The sequence below is a fragment of the Equus caballus genome, chromosome 5 (assembly GCF_041296265.1).
Source record: "Equus caballus isolate H_3958 breed thoroughbred chromosome 5, TB-T2T, whole genome shotgun sequence".
Classification (NCBI taxonomy): domain Eukaryota; kingdom Metazoa; phylum Chordata; class Mammalia; order Perissodactyla; family Equidae; genus Equus; species Equus caballus.
Genome location: NC_091688.1, coordinates 12,631,048 through 12,652,043, shown reverse-complemented (window position 1 = coordinate 12,652,043; position 20,996 = coordinate 12,631,048). Strand labels below are relative to the sequence as shown.

The 20,996-nt window shown below is 40.8% G+C and overlaps 1 long non-coding RNA gene across 2 annotated transcripts in view; it reads left to right on the top strand.

Annotated features, from left to right (window-relative positions):
* The window catches only part of LOC138924013 (uncharacterized), a 134,857-nt gene extending 116,753 nt beyond the window's left edge, over positions 1-18,104 (top strand). The window contains exons 2-3 of one of the 2 annotated variants that reach the window (XR_011438469.1): positions 1,750-1,813; positions 16,422-18,104. This is a non-coding gene — a long non-coding RNA (uncharacterized lncRNA). The remainder of the gene's footprint in view (positions 1-1,749; positions 1,814-16,421) is intronic. The other variant, XR_011438468.1, reaches the window with a different exon arrangement.
* Positions 18,105-20,996: the final 2,892 nt, after the last annotated feature.

Genomic DNA, 20,996 nt, shown 5'->3' with positions numbered 1-20,996 from the left:
TTTCTGACCTCATCTCTCTTTAGTCTCTGGCCAATGCCCTCAATAGAAGCGTTACCGCTCCATTCCTACCTCCTGGAGGGAGATTTGCAAGTATGGGGGGATTTTAATAGTCACTATTGCTTGGGGGCAGTACCAGCATTTGATGGGTGGGGTTTAGGGATGTTAAAAGTCCTGTGATGTGTGGCAGTCCTATAAATGGAGAATTATTCCCCTGTTCCCAATGCAAAAAGGGCACCCATTGATAAATACCATTTGTGTGATTACTATCTCCCTCTGGCAGCTTTCTTTTTTCTTGTTTCTTTTTTTTCTGCTTTATCTCCCCAAATCCCCCCTGGTACATAGTTGTATATCTTAGTTGCAGGTCCTTCTAGGTGTGGCATATGGGATGCAGCCTCAACGTGGCCTGATGAGCGGTGCCATGTCTGCGTCCAGGATCCGAACCCTGGGCTGCTGCAGCGGAGCACACGAACTTAACCACTCAGCCACGGGGCCGGCCCCAGACAGCTTTCTAATTACTTCTCTGCCCTTGCTCATATTCTTTGTCCTCAGTCCTCATTTGTATAAGTGTTTACCCTCTTTTCTTTTCACATCTATACCTATCCCACCTGAGATATATCCACTCATGTACTGTCTACCTGTCTGAATTCATCCTTAAAGGCTCAGCATTATTTCCACATCTTCCTTGACACCTTTCCCAATCGTGTGACTCTGAGCAACCTCTCAATGCCATAAGACCCCTTCCCATCTACTTTATGCATCACTCTCAGGAGAATCAAGTGCATTCTTTTGTTTTTAAACCTTTTGTGTGTGCCTATCCTTCCTCTCTAAGCTCCTAGAGAGCAGTCTTGTGCCTTACATGTTCCATCTTTGATTTAATCTATTTCTTTAGCCCTCTGATCCGACCAAATAGGTTTACTTTCTTTCTCCCAAACATGCTATGTGTTCACCACAGCGCACTTCCTTGTCCTCCGGGACACACAATGAGGCCTCCCTTGCAGTTAGGTGGGTTTTCGGACTGAGTTCTAGCCGAAGGAATGTGGGCAAAAGTAAGGTATATCACTTCTCTACTTGACCTGTGAACATTTTCCACATGCAATCAGTTCTCCTTACTCTTTCTTTTTCCCACCCATCAGTTAAAGGGAGAGGTCTCCACAGACCCTAGAGGAGGACAGAGCCACAGACAAAAAGAGTTGGGTGCTTATATGACCGGGCAGAAGGTCACTCACTCACTGGGAACACCTGAATTGGACTCTATATAAACTTTAATTTTGTTTAGTCACTGAAATTGTTGCATTCTTGTCATAGTAGCAAGGATTACTAACATACACATCACATACTTTCTCATCTACATGAACTTATTTGCATTGTTCTCGTTGCCTATAATAAGTTTCCTCTTTATAAGTTTAAGTTTTACGTATCTGTTTCCTCGATCAATTTCTGTCTCCTCGTTAAAGCTTTCTACAATTTCACCAATCCAGAGCGGCTTTTTCTTCCCATTTTCTTGAAAATCACACATAGTGTTTTATACTGCACATTTTTTATTTAGCTGTAATGTGTGTGTTCTATCTTCTCTGGTAAATTTTAAGATCTTTCAAGATGGTGCCTTTGTCTTATGCTTTACAGTAGGTATTAGGGATGTTGTAGGTACTCAGGAAATAACTATAAAATGAATGAATTGACTTAATTTACTCAGGCCCTTTTTTTACATCTCATCCTTTCTTACATTATAATATTTTGCTCCTTCCATAGATGCTTTTGATGTCCCTTCTCAGCTTCTGTGTCTGCTTCTCAGAAATGCTGTTGGAAGAAAAAGGTATGTTCCCAATATCCTCCTCTTCCACTGTATTGACTTGAGTGCTGCTTATTTGTTTGTATTTAATACATGTTAGTTGAATAAATGATTCTAATTCTTTCCTCTGAACTCAGGAAAGGATATACATAAAGCATCCTAAACCTCCTGTTTCTAAAGATATCAAAACATTATGTTAGAGTTCTTTATTTTCTTTCTTATCCTGGGAGTAACCACATAGGACTGACTGAATGTTGTGAATGAGGTCAATCATTATATATTGACTTTTTGTCTAACAAAAGAAAAGATTCTTCAGTCTGTTACTGTAGTGTGATCGTAGCTTTTGCTGGTTTCGTCTTTGAGTTAACACTTCCTCATACATATGATGGTCTTCAGAGTGGTGGGGTAATCTGATGAGACTTTGCTTGCAGGGATTCATCTGAAGGAAAGCCTACTTAGGCAAAGGCCTTGCCAAGAAATCAAAGTTATTGACTCTGCTCTTCTTTCTCCCCCATTGAACCCTGAGACCCCACTCAGCAATCAATAGTGACCATAAAGAGGAGATTGGCCAAATGTTGGGAGACCTGACCTCTTATTCCAACAGCTTGATCCCCAGCAACCCACTTCTTTCTGCACCGGTCTGTCCACAGGAAAATGGTCGATATATATCTTGCTTCCTTTTTGGTGTCTTATTAGGGTCAGTGAGGCAATATTAATAACCATAAAGGTAATTTCTGACTAATGGAGAGATAATAGGCAAAAATTCCCCTAATATATTGGTGTTAGAATCTTTGTGAATCAATAGAAAACAGATGGCTTAAGTCTCTAGTTTCAGTTACTCAGATGTATCGGATGTGGCCTTTTGCTTAGATCCCTGAGTTTTCTTTCCATCCTGAAGGGGGCGTATGTTAGGATGGAAGGGAGAAGGCCAGTGACTGGAAAAACCCTAAGTAGCTAAATGAGAAGGCTCCTTCAGCGAGGAAGTGAGCAAGGAGTTAAGCCAGGGCTTCAGTTATTGGTCCTGTCAAGGAGAGTCGTGGAGGAAGGCGACATTTATGGCAGAGGTTAGGAGCAGTGATGAGGGCAGGAAACACCCAGTGGCTCAGGACAAGGAGATACAAATTCATTAACTAATTAGAGTTTTAATGTAAAGACTGCCAGTATTTTTCTATAAACTGTCTCATTCTTGAGTTATTTAATATGTCTACTCAGCATAAGAGCCTGCTCATTATGGGCAAGGAGCAGACTCATTTTCTGTTGACATCGTGTCTGTTAAAGTGTAGGCATGGGGGAAGTGTTTGCTGTCCTGTACGCCTGCTAGAGGATTGACATCTGTGCTTGGTTTCTGTTTGTTCCATTCTTCTTGGTTTTGGATTCTGGGACATATTTTCATAGCTGCATTTAGGCGTTTATCCCCTTATTCATTCAGTAATTGTGTATTAAATAGCCAACATTGTTCTACGAGCTAGAGATATACACAAAGTTCATGCCTCTCAGAGCTTACATTCTTGTGGGAGGAGAAAGTGTGTGTGTTTATATATATAGGATATATATGAAATTGAAGCAGGGTCCTAAATGAAGCAAGGGAGGAAGTCATGCATATTTATAGAGGAAGCACATTCCAGACAAAATAATTGCCTAGTCCCTGAGACAGGTATCTGCTCGCTGTGTTGGAGGAGCAGCAAAGAGGCCAGTGTGACCGAAGTGTAGTAGCAAAGGGGAGAGGTATAGGAAATGAGGTGAAAGGGCTAGGGGCAAGGATACTTAGTGCTTTTAGGTAGTGTTAGGGACTAGGGTTTACTACCGGTGAAAGGGGAAGACATTGAATGGCTTTGAGCAAGGGAAGACATGGTCTGATTTCCTTCCCAAAAAGATTGTTCTGGCTGCAGCATGGAATATAGATGTAAGGAGGCAAGGGTGTAAAGAGTCTCTTGCTTTGGTCCAGAGAGAAATGTTGGTGGCTTGGAATAGGGGGTAGTGGTGGGGGAGGCCTTCTTACCAAATTGTCCCAATCACTGTCAGATGGAAAGATTATACTCTATTTGACAAGTCTGCATGCCTATTCTACAACACCATATTACAATTAGAGCACCCGATCTTGCTTTTGAAATCGTGGTCTTGTTATTCTAGGGCCTCAGGTTCTGATCAGAGCTGAATCTGGAACCTACGAAGGAAGTCAGAGTAGGTGAAGTTGGAGGAGAAGAAGCAGGTGGAGAAGGAAGAGTAATGGGATATGTTTTCTAGGGTCACAGGGATCCCTGACAACAGCCTAGTCACACCAGAGAACACAATCCAAAATGAATGCTATGCCCTGCCCTCTAATCCCATTTCCTTCTCAACCTGGTGGCTTCCACGCCCACCACTAGAAGCCCGCTTTGCCCAGGTGGTCAGTGACTCTCGGTGGGCATTCAGTGCCTGCTCTTCAGTTATCACCTTCCTCGACTCTCGGCAGCACTGGGCATCATGTCACCTCTTGGTTTCCAGAACATCGTACTCTGCCTTTCTACTTTCTACTCTTCTGACAGTCCTCCTCCCTCCTTTGCAAGCTCTTCCTCTGCTGGCTTTTCCAATATTGGTGTTCCCCAGGACTTTTTGCTCTGCCCTCTTATTTTCTCACCCTTTCCGCTGTGCCTGGGGCTCTCATCCAGTTCTGGGGCTGAAACTATTGTGTATATGCAGATCCTCCTCTCCCCCTGTCTTTATCCCTAGCCTAACCTCTGACGTGAGCCTCAGTCTGCTATACCAGCTGCCAGCTGGGCATTGCTTCCTGGTTGTCCCACAGTGACCTTACACGGAGTAGTTTCTAAACTGAATTTGCTGTCTCAACTTTTCTGTAGGCTCAGTTTGCTTTTCTTTCTTTATTCTGCTTCTCAGTGTGTAAAGCCATCCTGCGTTCTTCCTTCTTTCCACCCAAACCCTTCCCCATCAGTCTTTCACCCGATCAGGATGATTTTACCTTCAAAAGAGACTTTAATTCCTCACTTCCCCGCCATCCCTGCTGGCACTGCCCCAGCTGAGGCCCTCTCTGTTTCTCTCCTGGACTCCTGTCTCATCTCCATGCCTCTCACCCATTGCCTTTCTTCCCTTGGGGACCTACCTGTCCTGCAATCTGACCATGCCATGCCTTTGCCGTAAACTCCAAAGGGTCCCTGTCACATACTGTGTGCTATCTGGTTCCCCAGGAGACCAGGCAGGGAAGTTCACCATCTGGTCCTTGCCCACCCCTCCAGTGTGGTGCCCTGCACACCTGTCCTGATCTTCCACTATCTTTCACACTCCAGCTCATTATGTCCCGGCAGTATATCCTCTCATTCTCCAGTCACATGGGGTTCAGGCTGGTGCTCATGCTGCTTCCTCTGCCTGGTAAGCCCTTCCTCCTCCTTTCTGTCTGGCTAATTCTGAGTGAGTCTTTAAAACTCAGCTCAGTGATACACATCCTCTGGGAGGCCTTGCTTGGTATCCCCAGGATAGGCTTGATGTCCTTCCTCAGTGTCCCTGGTGCCCTCATAGCTTCCCATCCTCATCATCATAGCATCATCAATCATAATCATATGCTTATGAATCTGTGCCCCCTTTCTGAGCCTTCATTTCCTTATCTGTAAAATGAGGATAATAATAGTACTATCTCAGAAGATTGTTTGGAGGATTAAATAAGGTAATCCGTGCAATGAACTGATAACACTGACTGTTGCAGAGAACATATTCATTAATAGCTATAAGGATGACAATATCAACAACAATATTATTATGATGTAATAATTATATAATAACTAACATTATTTATAATTATTATATTATAAAATTATTAATAATAATAATTAGTACATTATTGACGAAAAAGACCCCCGTAAACAGTACCTAGGTATTTGAAGAGTGATATTGCAAAGTGAACATGCCAGAAATAATGAGTTTTTCCACTTTCTAAAGTCAGTTGTGAATAGTGTTAATGGTGGAAAGACACAAACAACAGTTTGAGCTGAAAATGGAACATATCCAGCCCCTGGCTGCAACATAAAGCTCTTGGCCAGGGAATGAGAAAGGCCAATATTTTCAAATCATACTGCCTGGGCCCTGAGAACAACATCACAACAGGTTAAACAGATATCGAAACAGACTGAAGTGACTGCCCCTGAAGGGCTCGGTGTCCTAAGAATAAAGGCAAAGGCACAAAGCAGAAAATCTGCTGGACCAGGAACCAATGTGGGAAGGGAACAGACACTTCTTGAGCAGCTGTTATGTGCTAATATTTTACATCTACCTGCCCACGTGATACTCACAACTCCATGGGTTCACTACTATCACCCTGTTTACTGAAGAGGCACAGAGACACCTGTAAGTTGTCCTGCAGTGTAGAGCTGGTTACGTGACTGCTCTAGTGGCCAGCTGCTCTTTGCTTGCCTAGTTTGTTCAAATCCTTCAAGTCTCAGTTTAAGTCATTCCTCGGGAAATTTCCATAGGTGGCCACGTCACTGTTATAGTTGCATCCTGGGATTTTAGCTGTTATCATTCTATAATGAAGTGTGACTGTTCTCTGCTCAATTTGTAAACCCTGTCAGGGTAGATGGGCTGTTATCATTCTATAATGAAGTGTGACTCTGTTCTCTGCTCAATTTGTAAACCCCGTCAGGGTAGATGGGGCTGTATCTCTCTGGTTCACACCTTTGGGACTAAGAACTCGTACAGGGCCTAGCTCATAGTAGGTGTTCAGTGAACACTTGCCTTCTTAGTTTCTCATCTTTAAAAAGCGATGTCTGGAGCACGTGACCTGTGAAGTTCCTACCAGTTCTGTGTTTCTGGGGATAATGTGCAGACCTAGCAAAAAGTCAGAGACCTGAGTAGGACTTCGTGTCCCCAGGCAGCTGACTCTGTAGGAAGGGCATGACCGCAGAGGCTGTGGATTCCGGTTCTTATCAGAAATTCCACCCAGGTCTTTCTGCTGCTAAGCCGGTACTGGCAAGGGCTCCTCGTCCTCTCCTTTCTTCCTTCCCGCAGGCCCTGGAAAGAGCCTGCAGTCCTTTCTTCCTTAGCGTGGCTGCCGCTCACTCCACACCTTCTCTCCCCAGGTCTGGATAGGAAGTGGGGCGTCGTCTACCTGCAGAGACGCACACAAGCCCATGTCATCAAGTAGAGGTTTACTATGAATCAGCACTAAGACACAGTTGGGGAAACTGAAATAGTAAATATAGGGAAGTTATAAAGCTTAAGATAATCTGTAATAACTGTCAAAGACATGATTCTTGGTTTCAAGTTCCTGCCCATGACTGGCCCCCTCAGGGAACCAGGCAGGGCTGTTCACCCTCTGGGCCTAAGACTGCGTGCGTTCTAATCCTAGCTCTTGGAACCTCAATTCTTCATCTTTAAAATGGGGGTAATGGTACTGTTAGGTTGAAACATATAAAATTGCCATTTTAGTAGGTCAAAAGGATCAAATATTGACAATTTCAGAGAGCTCAACTTAATACATTGTAGGATTGTCCTAGGTGAAATGAATAATGCATGTAGAGCACTTATCATAATGCCTGTCACAAAAGTGCTCCATCCATGCTGGCTATGGCAATCCTAACGATTTTTATCTGAGACAGTGATTGAGGTCTAATTGGACTTCTGCCCTCAGGTCCATTTTTCTAAGTGGCACAGACCGAATACCCAGCTTTATCTCCCATTGTTGAAAGGTATAAAGAGCAAGCGGGCAGCCCCTGAAGCCCACTCTTCCCAGTATGCTGCCTTGAATACGATATTGGAGAAGAATGACAGGGGCCTCATGTCCCAAGTGGACATATTAAGTCTCCAAAGCCCTATATAGTGAGAGAAAACTGTTCCCCGAGCCTCTCCATACCCTGAGTGGTGTTTCCTTACATGGACCACTTGTTGAGTCATTTACTATTTGAGTGTCAGATAACGCATTTTCATCTTCAAACAAATATGTGTTGAGTGTTTGCTAGGTTTTAGGAAATGACATGCTGCTTTCACAAACAAAAATTTATCCATATAATAATATTGTTATCATTTTTCATTCATCCCACAAATATTTATTGAGCATCTACTAGATGCCAAGGATCATGTTAGACAATAGATAAAATGGTGACTCAATCAAATATAGTTCCTGGGAGCTTGCAGTCTACAAGGAGAGCTAGATGGTAAATACATAATCTTATACAAGTAAAGGTAAAGTTGCAATTAGGGGAAGTATTATGAATGAGAATATATGATATCACGGCAGCAAGAAATGCAAATCTTGACCCAGTCTTGGGAAGGAGAGCAGAGCTGCCAAGTAGCTCACACCACACCTTTGAGAGAATTAGATAAAAGTGTCCTGGGAGATGCAGTTCTGTGCCAGAATACAGGGATTGGCGAGTAGAGCGTGGCTGGATTTCACCCTTCACTTGCTCCTTAGCCTGATGCTCTTATGTGGGGTGCAACTGCACAAATGTACATGGCAGCTTTGGGTCAGGAGGCTTCCCCAAGAAAACGGTATTGGAACTCTTGTTATCTGAGAGGGAGAGAAACTAACTGTAAATATGGGAAGATGTGTGTTTGTATTTGGTAGAGGTGACAGTCGGAGTAGTACCCCAGACAAAGAGAATTGTGTGTGCAAAGGCCCTACAGCAGGAAGAAACAGGAGCCACTTGAAAAACAGAAAATGTGCGATGAAACTAGAGGTAGGAGAGTAATGGAGAGAAAAATGGGACTTAAAGCTGGAGAATAAGCAGAGACTGGAACTTGTGGGCCTTGAAAGGGATTTTGGTCTCCATCATGAGAGCACTGAAGAATCGCTTAACTGTTCTAAGTAGATGACGGTAACAGAACTAAGTTTTTCTTTGCTGAGATCACCTTGGATGCCTAGGAGGAAAATGGATTGGAGAGAAGTGGTAATAGTGAATACAGGAAGAGCAGTTAGGAGGATGTTGAAGGTGAGAAATGGTGGCAGTTTGTAATAGTGTGGCATCCAAGGAGATGGAGAAATGGGACATAGTCAGTAAATATTAGGAGGTAAACTTGATAGGAGTTGGTGATGGATCAAATATGGGAGATGAGGAGAGGAAGTAGTCAAGGATAATGCCAAAGTTTTTGGCCTGGAACGGCACATCTGGTGAACCATTCCCTGAGACTGAGAATGCTAGAAGAATGCCATCTTGGGCAGAGGAGAGGCTGAGATGGGTTGCATTTATAACATCCAAATGGAGTTATCAGCAAGGCAGTAGGATGCATATATCAACAAATCACAGGAGAGATCTGTGTCAAAGATAGAAGTTTATGAGGTGCCTGGACAAAGATGATAGTCAGAGACATACGTGTGATTGGGATCACCAAGGAAGAAGAGAAAAACATAAAAAAGACAAGAGGGCTTAGCTATGAGTCTTTTGGAATTCCAAATTTACTGGCCAGATAGAGGAAGATAAACCTTCAAAGTTGTTTTTTATATCCATTTTCCAGAAACTAAGGCTCAGAGGAGTTGAATAATTTGCCCAAGACGAGTGGCTAGCAAATGGTAAAGGGGGGATTTGAACCTGGGTCTTGTATTCCAGAGCTCTCACTCTTCCCACTGTGCCACATTTCTCAGTTTTTAAACAATTAGGTTGTGAAAACTTTGAAAAATATTGCCATTATTTTGTTAGCATTGAATAACTATTTTCTTCAATATAACTTTTTTTAAAAGACAGCCTAAAAGATCCACACTGTTGAGGATGAGGAGAGAAAGGCAAAGTGGATGCTGTAAAGAGGGGTAAAAAACAGAAACTCTACCAGCTCCTGGGAGCCTAGATTTCACCAACTTGACATAATTAGGTGTTCACTTAACACTCAGTAATTAAATGATTTTACACCAACTTCTTTAGAGAGAAAAAAATTAGTGTGAGGTGAGGTAGTTGCCTCCAGGCTCGTTCACAAAACCCACTTTCATGGCTGGGTTCTGGGGCTGACTCCTGCTGAGTTACTAACTGCATTATCACACCTGCATGGAACAAGCAGGCACCCCTCTCTGCCCATCTCAGGTCAGATCGCCGAGGAGTGGATCCCAGCAAGTCCTGGGCATGAGGTGCTGAGCCTCTGCTGGGTCTGCTGTGTGCAGTTGCTTCTCCTTTCACGAAAGCAGCTTCCCCTGGCAGTGGACAGCATGGGAGTAAGTCCAGAAGTTCTGTGAAATAAACTGGAACTTAGAAAAATTTCAGAAGAGCTTTCTAGGTCTACCCTGTCTTCACGGTTGGGTGGTATTGGTTGTCTTGTAGATTCCTTTAGATTTTTCCCTCTTCTTTATGATTAAAGGTCAGAAGAGGATTCTGACTTGGAAACCCACTAAAAGGTAAATGAAAAAGAGGGGCTTTAATGACACTGCTTCATAGGATCACAGGCCAGAAGGACTGAAAATTTCACTCTGATTTCTTTACAGCAGGGAAGTAATTCAATAATCTAAATGCCAGGTAAACTCAAACAAATTATTCTCACCCTCACCCACTTAAACAAACAAGGTTTTAAAATGTCTTACCTAGACATGGAAAACTTGAAAATGAGTCCAAGTTAGGCAAAATTTGGGGCTGCACAGAAATTGGTTGCCACTTCATATTCTCTCCTTGGCAGCAGCTCTAATTAATATTTAATCACCACGGAACTGTCCTCTTCCTCTAAGAGCTCACTGGGAACCTGAAGCTACCTTTGCCTAAACTGACCAACTTGCATCTGGTAAGGTGACTGGTTGGCTGAGCACAAAAGCATTCAATTGTGGAGCCCAGAACGTAGAAGGAACTAGGAGCACTGGGCTGTTCATAGCTTTTAGATTCCTGCAACATCTCTCAGTTTCTCTAATAAGATGGTGTGGGTGGGATGAAGCAACGAAGAAAATGCTGGGCATGGAGTCCAAGGACTTTAAATTTCAGTCCTTGTCCTACCATTTGCCAGCTCTGTGACCTTGGCTAAGTCATTTAATTTAGTTGACCAAACATGTGTTGAGTGTGATTAGGGAGCTTGACCACAGCCAAATAACGAAGTCTTCCAGGATGTGTTAAGGAATTTCGATCTTTTTCTAAGGGCAAGGGGGAGCCAGAGGACAGTCTTGAACTGGAAAGTGACATGATCAGATGTGTATATTAGAAAGATCTCCCTGGTGTCAACGTATAAGGCGGATTGGACAAGGGTAAGGATAGATACAGGAAACCAATCAGGAAACTTCTGCAATTGTCTAAGCAAGAAATGTGAACCCAAAAACTGATAACAAACATGATAACAAACATGGAAAGAAGGTGGTAGATACTAGGCAGATTAAGAAAGTAGAAAAGGCAAGACATAGTAATAAGGGAGGAGTAGAAGGTGACTAATTGATTTCTGATATGGGCTACTCAATAAATATGGCTGCTTGCAGTGAGTTCATAAATAAAAGAAAAAGGCCAGGTTTTATGCTTCATGATGATGAATTTGTTTGGAGAATGCTCAGTTTGAGGTTTATGTAGAGGATTCTAGATGGAAAGGTATGGTGAGCAGCTTTGGTACAAATCAGGAGAGAGTCCTAGTAAGGGGTAAAGGTTTTGAAGCCATATATTTAGACACAGTCAGTGAAATTGTGAACACAGATCATCTCATGCAGAGTGTATGTGCAGAATGAAAAGGGAAGAGGCCTGAGAACAGAATCCTCTGGGAACATTAAGCATTTAAGAGGCAGATGTGGAAGAAGAGCTATGAAGTACGATAAGGAGCTTTCAAAGTCCTTGCAGGGAGACTACATGAATACACCCTCTCTCTTGACCCTTCTCTAGTTCCTCAATCCCCTCTTGTCCTCTTTGTGTGTTGCTCTTCAAGATTTTCTCCCCAAATATGGAGTTGCCAATCTGCTTTTCAGGAAACTTTTAAGAAAGGAATCTGGAACCTCTATGTCTGCTTATGTTTTGGAAACATTGGCATTTCATAGGTCAGGAGGACAAAAAGGAGATTCTTTACTCTGTCCGGGGATTTTCTGACTCCAAATAAGGACAGGCTGGCTCTTAGAACAGAGTGATGATGAGGAAAATGCTTTGATTCCAGTTCCATCTCTCTACTACTGGGGACTAAGATCAATTTCTTCTCAATTTTCTCAAATGCAAACATTTCTTGGCACAGCGAGCGAAGACAATCAGTTTAGTCCCTGAAACAGGAAAGCATATTCTTCCTATTGACATGACTAAATCTAGATCTTGAGAAGTAAAAACCCTAGTAGTATTGTGTAAGGAGCATTTGACTCATTTTTGAGCCTGTTTTTATTACAAAGAGCCATCAGGTTGGCAGAAAATGACATCCGAGTCATATGTGATGAAAATGCCCCTCCCAAGCAGAGTCTTTTTGATTCCTAAATTTGTCCTCTGATAGAAGAAAGTTTGTTCTGCCACAGTAACACTCATTCTTTTGGAGTATAGCTCCTGTGTATATGTTATTATCATCAAATACCTCAACATGTACCCAACAGATGAGTCTTCCTTTGTGGGGTCCACGATGTGGCTTTGTAGCACAAAAGATAGAGTGGCCTCGGTGGCACCATTACCAACCTTCATAATGAAGCCATTGCTAGGTCCTGAAGAAGGCCTAATCCTCCAACATTACTGTAGATAATGTAGTTTCTCTCACATTCTGTCTTATTTGTCTTGTAGTTAAATAAGGTAAAAATGCTCCATTTCAGTAGTATCTGGAATACTCTCCTTCAATCTGCTGGAGCAATCTAACAGATATATGGAAGAGATAAGAAGGAAAGAAAGGACAGAGGGAAAAGGAAAGAAAATTAAAGTTGCAGATCCCAAGATCTGAGCTAATTTGTCAATAGGAATTACGTTTAAATTAAAAGAAGTCCAAGACAGTTTAAAGTAATGAAACAAAAGAAAATTCACTTCAAAATGCAATGCCTCATCATAGAGAAAACAAAGTGTTCTTATTACAACCTGAACATTTTATGAGAAGGACAGGTTTTTGAGGAGGGTTAAGTCCCTGCCTGTAGTCATATTAAATAATATTGGGGTTGAAAAATAAAATGGGTAACTCAGTTCTGGTCCTAAAGGAATGTAATTCTGGAAACAAGATATATGAAGGGAACATATAGGAAACAGCTCAAGTGGGTCTTGTTAGGCTGTATGTCAGCAGGAAGCAAAATGTGGAATATAAACCATGGGATGACAGGAGAGAGTAGCCCAGGTGGAGGTGCAGGATCATTCATCGGTGGAAATACATCTTTTGGTTCAGCTCTGGTTCATTGATTCCTTCTCCTGTGAGCCAGCAGTTTGCTTTTTGATGAGTCAAGTGCCGCTTCTGTTACAGCAACGATAGCCAACACCCATGGGTAATACCTCCTCTGTGAACTCCACTCTTGGCAAGAATACTAGGTTTCTGACCCTTTTCTTCTTTGCTAACTTGCTTCCTGTATATCTTCAGCCATTTCAGCTTCTTCTTACTTGTTTTTGAACTGTTCACGCTGGGGCTTATGATCAGCAAGATCATACTGCAAGAAAGAATAAGAGAGAGAGAGAAAGCTAAAGTTTAGTGCCTTTGCTTGTAAGCTCCTAAATACAGTTCCAGGGTATTTAGAATATTCTGAACAGTGTGTAATGGTAATTGATAATGATGAAACCGTACAGTAACTTTCAGTGGATGTCAATAGAATGAGAAGATACTGTCTACTCCCCGTTCAGTTTCCAATTCTCTATCAATCCTGGCTCTCTTGGTTGTTCCAAAGCTGTTGTCTCCTCCGGGTGATATTTAAGCCTGTCCTTCTCCTCTTCTCACACACCTTATGAAAAATGGCTTTGCCATCTGCAGCTGTCAGGAGGCTGTGGAGTAGGGAGTACGGCTCAATGAATATACAAATGTGCAGCTGGACCACAGCCCCTTCCAGAAGGCGCCTGGAATATAAATCACAGTGAGCTCGCACTTCTCAAGTAATGGTCTGCCATTGGGGTGCTGCCATGCATAAGGGACGGGAGGAAAATAGAAGGATGTGAGAAAGGTCTCAGTGGAAATAGGCCCTGCAGGGTGTGGAGAGATTGACTAGCAGGAGCAGAGCCAAGAGTAGCATGTTCTGAAAAACCTAATTTCTTGGGCTCTTGCAAATCCTGGAACAAAACTAAGCACAACATGGAATTTATTGAGCTTTAGTAGGTTTGTTTCCCTTTGAGCTGATGGGAGTCTCTTAGTCAAGATTGATCTCTCTCTCTCTCTTTCTCTCTCTCTTTTTTCACTGTTTGCCATTTGCTAGGCACTGTGCAAGGTGCTGGAGCCAGTTTTTGTTTTTGAATCAAACAAAGTCTCTGCCCTAAAGTTTAGTGGTGAGGGGTGTGGGAACTGACAGTGGTGATGGGGAAATGGACTTTATAATAATGGCAAATGAGAAAAATCAAAATGCACTGTGATGAGTCATAATAGAAATCTGTCCCAGGCTCTGTGAGATGTCAAGAGGCAGAGCAGGTAAGTCTGCTTGGGGTTGGTTTTCAGAGGTGACATTTGAATGGGATCTTCTGGCATGAGTCGAAGTTCCTAAGATCAGGATGTAGCAGGGTAATAGCTGATGCGAGGTTGAAGGCATGGAAGAGTGTGCGTTGATCCTCTTTTGTGGTCAAGATTTTAATCAGCCCAAATTCTTAAATGTTTTTCTTCAAGCCTCCTCTTATTTGAATCAGTGCAGATTCTACTTGTATACTCATCTCTCACACAACTGGCTTCACCTCTAAACACATCTGGTTCATGCACCCCTGGCTCCCCATGAAAATGAATTCAGCCGCTTTTCTGTTCTCTATGTTTCTCTACACACTCTCATGAACACACATGCAGACTCCTCCACATTTAAAAGTCCTATATATAAAGTAAAACAATTGATGAAACCCCAAGAACCCATCACGGGAATTTGTCTCATTTTTTTTTTCCTGATAGTTGAGTTAAAGCCCAGAGGTAGTTTTTCCACATTCAAGAACACATTCCCCAGTTTTCTCATTTTATAGCAAGAGCTTACTATGTTTTTGTGTATCTCGTAGCACTGAGGAGGGATCCCTTGCTCTGGTGTTGCCTGGCAAAAGGATGGGTCAAGACAGAGAATTCCTGTATAGCCTATAGAATTGATGAATCAATATTGATAAATATTACGAACAAAAGTTCATAGTTTATTCAGGTTTCTTTACTTTTTACTTAATATTATTCGCATGTTCCAGAATCCCACAGTACATTTAGTCATCATGTCTCCTTAGACTCCTCTGGGCTGTGACAGTTTCTCAGACTGTCCTTGTTTTGTGGGTTTTTCTTTTTGGTGAGGAAGATTGGCCCTGAGCTAATATCTGCTGCCAATCTTCCTCTTTTTGCTTACGGAAGATTGTTCCTGAGCAAACATCTGTCCCAATCTTTGTCCACTTTGTATGTGGGACACCACCACAGCATGGGTTGATGAGCAGTGTGTAGGTCCACACTGGGGATCCAAACCCATGAACCCTGGGCCACCGAAGAAGTGGAGCATGCAATTTTAACCACTATGCCACCAGCCTGGCCCAGACTGTCCTTGTTTTTGATGATTGTAGTTGGCAGAATAATGGCCCCTCAAAGACCGCTACATCACAATCCCTGGAACCTGTGAGTATGTTACGTTACGTGGCAAAGAGGAGCTAAAGTAGCAGATGGAATGAAGGTTGCTAATTAGCTGACCTTAAGACAGAGCGCGGTTATCCTGGATTGTTTGAGTGGGCCTGATGTAATCACACAGGTTCTCACATGTGGAAGAGAGAGGAAGAAGAGTCAACGTCTAAGTGATGCCACGTGAGAAAGACTTTAGTGACCAGTCATGGTTTTGAAGATGGAAGGGAACCACGAGCTGAGGGATATGGGCAGCCTCACACATACGATAACATTCTCTTTAGAGTCTTCAGAAAGGGATGTAGCCCTTCGGACCCAAAAACCTTGATTTTGCACCCGGTGAGACCCATCTCAAACTCCTGACCTCCAGAGTTGTAAGATAATAAATTTCCATTGTTTTAGACTACAGGGTTTGTGGGAATTTGTTATTGCAGCAATAGGAAATTAATACAGATTTTAGTATCTGGAAATGATGTGCTGCTTTAACAAATAGCTAGAAATGGAGAGGAGGCTTTTGAATTGGGCAATGGACAAACCTGGAAGAATGTAGAAGATGATGGAAGAGAGTTACACTGCCTTAAACAGACTGTAAATTAAAATGTGTATCTTAATGACTCTGCTAGTGGGGACTGAGAAAGAAGTGAGAAGCATAGTAGAAAATGCATGTAGTCTTAAAGCATACCTAAATCATTCTGAAAAGACTGTTGGTAGAAATATGGGTATTAAAGTCACTGCCAGTGAGGGCTCAGATAGAAAGGAGGAATGTTCTATTGGAAACCGAGGGAAAGGGGATTTTTGTTATATAGGGCAGAAAGCTTAGCTGGACCTTGTCCTGCAGTTACATGGACAGCAAAACTGATAAATAATAAACTTAGATATTTAACCAAGGAGACATCCAAACAAAGTGTGGAAGATGTGGCCTACTTTTCTTGCTGCTTATAGCAAAATGTGAGGGGAAAGAGAGACATTGAGGAAAAGAATTCTTAAAGAAGGAGGAGCCAGGACTTGGGGATTTGGGAAATGCTCAGCCTGTCCAGATTGCAAAAGACACTAAAATTCGGTGATTCACTGTCAGGAACGTGTGCTCAGGAGAGAAAGCCAAGGATTGTGGCTGGACAACATCTTGCTGGTGCCTCTGAAGGTGCATCGAGCCCAGAGGGAGGAGCTAAAACCCCAGAGCGCAGAGCTGAGAATCACAGAAGATTATTTCCAGGCTAGAAACCAAATGGAGTTTTCCTGGCTGGATTTCAAAATTGCTTGGGAATGGTAATTTTTTTTCCTTCATTTTCTCCCTTTTTTGTGAATAAGTTTCTATAACTGTTATCCTATGCCTTTCTTACCATCGTCTTTTGGGAACATATATCGTGTTTCTTGTGTTTCACAGGTTCATATACAGATGGATTATACCTAGACTTTTCCTGGTGGAAACTCAGATAATTGATTTTAGATCTTCTTTCTAATATATACACTTAATGCTACAAATTTCCCTCTCAGCACTGCTTTCTCTGCATCTCACAAATTTGGATGAGTTGTATTTTCATTTTCACTTAGTTAAAAGTATTTTTAATTAATCTTGAGATTTCTTCTTTGACTTGTGTTATGTAGGAGTGTGGTGTTAAATTTCGAAATTTTTGGAGCTTTTTCAGCTGTCCTTCTGTTATGGATTTCTAGTTAAATTTTATTATAATCTGAGAACATACTTTGTAAGATTTCCGTTCTTTCAAATTTGTTAAGGTATGCTTTATGGCCAAAATGTTGTCTATCTAGGCCGTAATGTTCCACATGAGTGTGCATAGAATGGATATTCTGCTGTTGTTGGATGGAATATTCTATAAAACCAATTATCAAGTTGATTTATAGTGTTGTTTAGGTCTTTCTCTTTCCTTATTACCTGCTTGCATGATCTTTCAATTGCTGAAAGAGGGGTATTAAAGTCTCCAACTATAATAGCATATTTGCCTACTTCTCCTTTTAGTTATATCAGCTTTTGACAGTCTGTGGTTATGTGCATACACATTTAAGATTGCTCTGTCTTCTTGGAGAATTGACCTTTTTTTCTCATTATGAGATGCCCTTCTTTATAACTGATAATCTTCCTTGTTCTGAAGTCTGGTTTGACTGATATTAAAATAGCTACTCCAACTTTTTTTTGATTAGTGTTAGCATGGTATACATATTCCCATTTCTTTTCATCTATTCGAGTATTTATATTTAAAATATGTTTCTTGTAGGCAGCATATAGTCATATAGTTGGGTCTTATTTTTGTTTCCTTTCTGACAATATCTGTCTTTAATTAGTATATTTAGTCCATTCACATTTGAAGTCATTATTAACGGAGTTGAATTAATATCTACCATATTTGTAACTATTTCCTATAAGTTGCATTTGTTCTTTGTTTCTTTTATACTCTTTATCTGCTTTCTCAGTTTTAATTGAGCATTTAAGATGATTACATTTTACCTCTTGGTGTACCAATTATACATATTTTTTTAATTTAGCGGTTGCCCTGGACTTTACAACGTACATTTTTAACTAATCTAAGTTCACTTTCCAATAACTCTATGCTATTTTATGTGTAGTACGGATACCTTAGGACAGAGTATTTTCGATTCCTCCCTCTCATCCACCATAACATTGTCATTCGTTTCACTTAAGCTTATGCAATAATCACCCAATAAATTGTTGGTATTATTACTTTGAACAGTTAACTTTTAGATCAATTAGAACAAAAAAATAAAAGACTTTGTCGTGCTTTCATTTATGGCCTTTCTGATGCTTTTCATTGTTTTATGTAGTTTTGAGTTTGTGATGTATATCATTTACCTTCTCCTGAAGAACTTTTAAAATTTCTTGAATGGCAGATGTTCTGAGAATGAATTTCCTCAGTTTTTAGTTTTTGTAAGAAAATTTTTGTTTCTCCTTCCCTTTGAAGTATAACTTCACTGGCAATGGAATTTTAGGTTTCGTGTCTTTTTTCCTTTCAACACTCTCAATATTTCACTTCACTCTCCTTGCTTGCATGGTTTCTGAGAAGAAGTCCACAGTAATTCTTATCCTGGTTCCTCTATAGGTAAGGTGATTTTTCCTCTGATTTCTTTCAAGATTTTTCCATTTGTCTTTGGTTTACAGCAATTTGAATATCACATACTTAGGTATAGTTTTTGTTCTTATTATTTATCTTGCTTGGTATCTTCTGAGACTATTGGATCTGTGGTTTAATGTCTTTGTGTAACTTTGGAAAGTTCATTATTTCTTCAAATGTTTCTTCTGCTGTCTTCTCTCATCTGCTTCTGCTTTTCTTATTATGCATATGCTCCATCTTTTGAAATTGTCCCACATTTCTTGGATGTTTTGTTGTAGATTTTGCTTCTTGTTTTTTTTTCTCCCTCTTTGCTTTTCAGTTTGGGAAGTTTCTATTGATCTATCATCAATCTCACTGATTCTTTCTCTGCCTGTGTACACTCTACTGATAAGCCCATCAAAGGCATTCATCATTTATGTTATAGTGTTTTTTATTTCTCACATTTCCTTTTGCTTCTTTCTTAGTGTTTCCATCTCTCTGCTTACTTTACCTGTCTGTTCTTGCATACTGTTTACTTTTCCATTAGAGCCTTTAACGTATTAATCATAGTTACTTTAAATTCCATGTGATAATTCTGACATCTGTGTCACATCTGAGTCTGATGGTTGTTTTGTCTCTTCAAAGTTTTCTCTTTTATTTCTTTTCTTCTTCTTCTTCTTTTATTTTTCTTTGCTTTCCTTGTAACTTTTTATTGAAAGGGGGACATGTTATATCAAGTAACCAGTACTGAGGTATTTGGACCAGTAGTGTGAGCATTTGTTCATCTGGCTGTAAGTTTGCCTGCATTCAGTGTTTGCTGTAGCTATAGATGCCTGGAGACTTCAAATTCCTCTAGTGCCCTTGTTATTGTCTCTCCTGATTTGGAGCCCTAAGTCCTTTTCGGAGAGAGTTTACATCCTGCAACTTTTTCAGCTGTAATTCACTGTTCTCTGGATCCCTGTTGGTGTGGTGGTCAGATTTAGGGGAGAGGAAGCATTCTATAATGCTATGATTAAATCTTGGTCTTTTACTAGGCTTGTGGCTCTGGACTGTGACTTTCACAAGTGTTTTCCAGTGGTATAGTTTTTTTTTTTTTCCACTTTTAAAGTGAGACAGTAAGGCTAGCTGGCGCTGAAGTGGGAAGAATGCTCTTCCCTAGCTGGGATAAGGCTCTGGTAAAAACTTTTTCCCCGGGGGGGGCGCTGGGTGTAGGTCTTCATTATGGAGAATGCTCAGGGTACATTTCCCAGTGATTCTTCTCCCTTCCCCACTCCTGACAGAGCCACATGGGAATTTTTCTTGGATCTTCACTGTGAGAGCCTGGATGTTTTCAGGTAAATCCCACGAACATGTGGTGAACCCTTTAGACTGTAATCTCCAGGATTTTCTCATTCTCAGGTTAGTCCACACTCAATTATCAACATTTCATCAAAATTACCATCTAAGTGTTCCTATCAGTTGCTCCAGCGCTCCTGTTCCAGATGAACAGACCTTGGATATGTCTCTTTGAATGAGCCTCTCTAACCAGATTGCAGGATGGCAGGTAGCCCTACAAAGTCAGTTCTCTGATGGTTGCAAGAAAAATCTTTGATTTTCGGTTTGTCCAGCTTTTTCTTGTCATAAGAACAAGTGTGACAACTTCTCACCTTTTTGCATATTGGAGCTGAAACTGAAACTGAAACAAGAACCATCACTGCTTTTGTTACCATTATTATCCCAACTCTCTGAATAAGGTAGGCACACTGGTTTGAGACAGATGAGGTAGAAGCTGCTAATTTATATTTCTTAATAATCAAATTGGTTTTTGCATTTAGTGTGAAAAAATAAAAGATCAGGTTTTAACCATTTATTCTGCTATAACCACTGATTTATCTTCAGAATGACTGTATACACACTGAAAAAAAATTATAATATTGCTTTTGCCCCTCTGGGAGCCAGCTATCTAGCAATCCTATCTCTTTGAAATGCAGCTAAAAACCAGAAATAAGCAAAATAGTCCTCTGAACAGTTAATCTAAATGTCACAAAATGCAGGTGCTAAATTTCTTAAAATATAATTTAGATAGAAGTAAAACTATATGTAATGCATATATAAGTTGTGAAGGATAATGATATAATCATCAACTAGGAGTCCACCACCTGTCATAAAAGCTAGAACATCACCAATACTTTTCAAACTGTCTCCCATCTGTAGGCCTGCTAACCTCCTGGATATAACTACTGTCCTAAATTTGGGGTATGTAATTTATCTGTTCTTTGAAAAATGTTTTCTTACATATAAATCCTGAAACAGCATAATCTTGAGTATTGTTTTGTTTTTAGTTTTATTGAAATAAAGTTTCATACTGTATGTAGTCTGCTGAACTTGCTTTTTAAAATGTAGTTAAGTACTCTCTCTGTGCCCAGTGTTGTCCTCTGCAAAATAGTAATAGTACCTATCTTACTGTATTTTTATAAGAATTAGATAAGTTAATATTTGTAAATCACTTAGAACAGTACCTGGTATATAGATCATACTTTATATATTTGTTAAAGAAAATATACATATATTCATTTATGTTGTTGATGTATTTGGAGATAATCCATTTT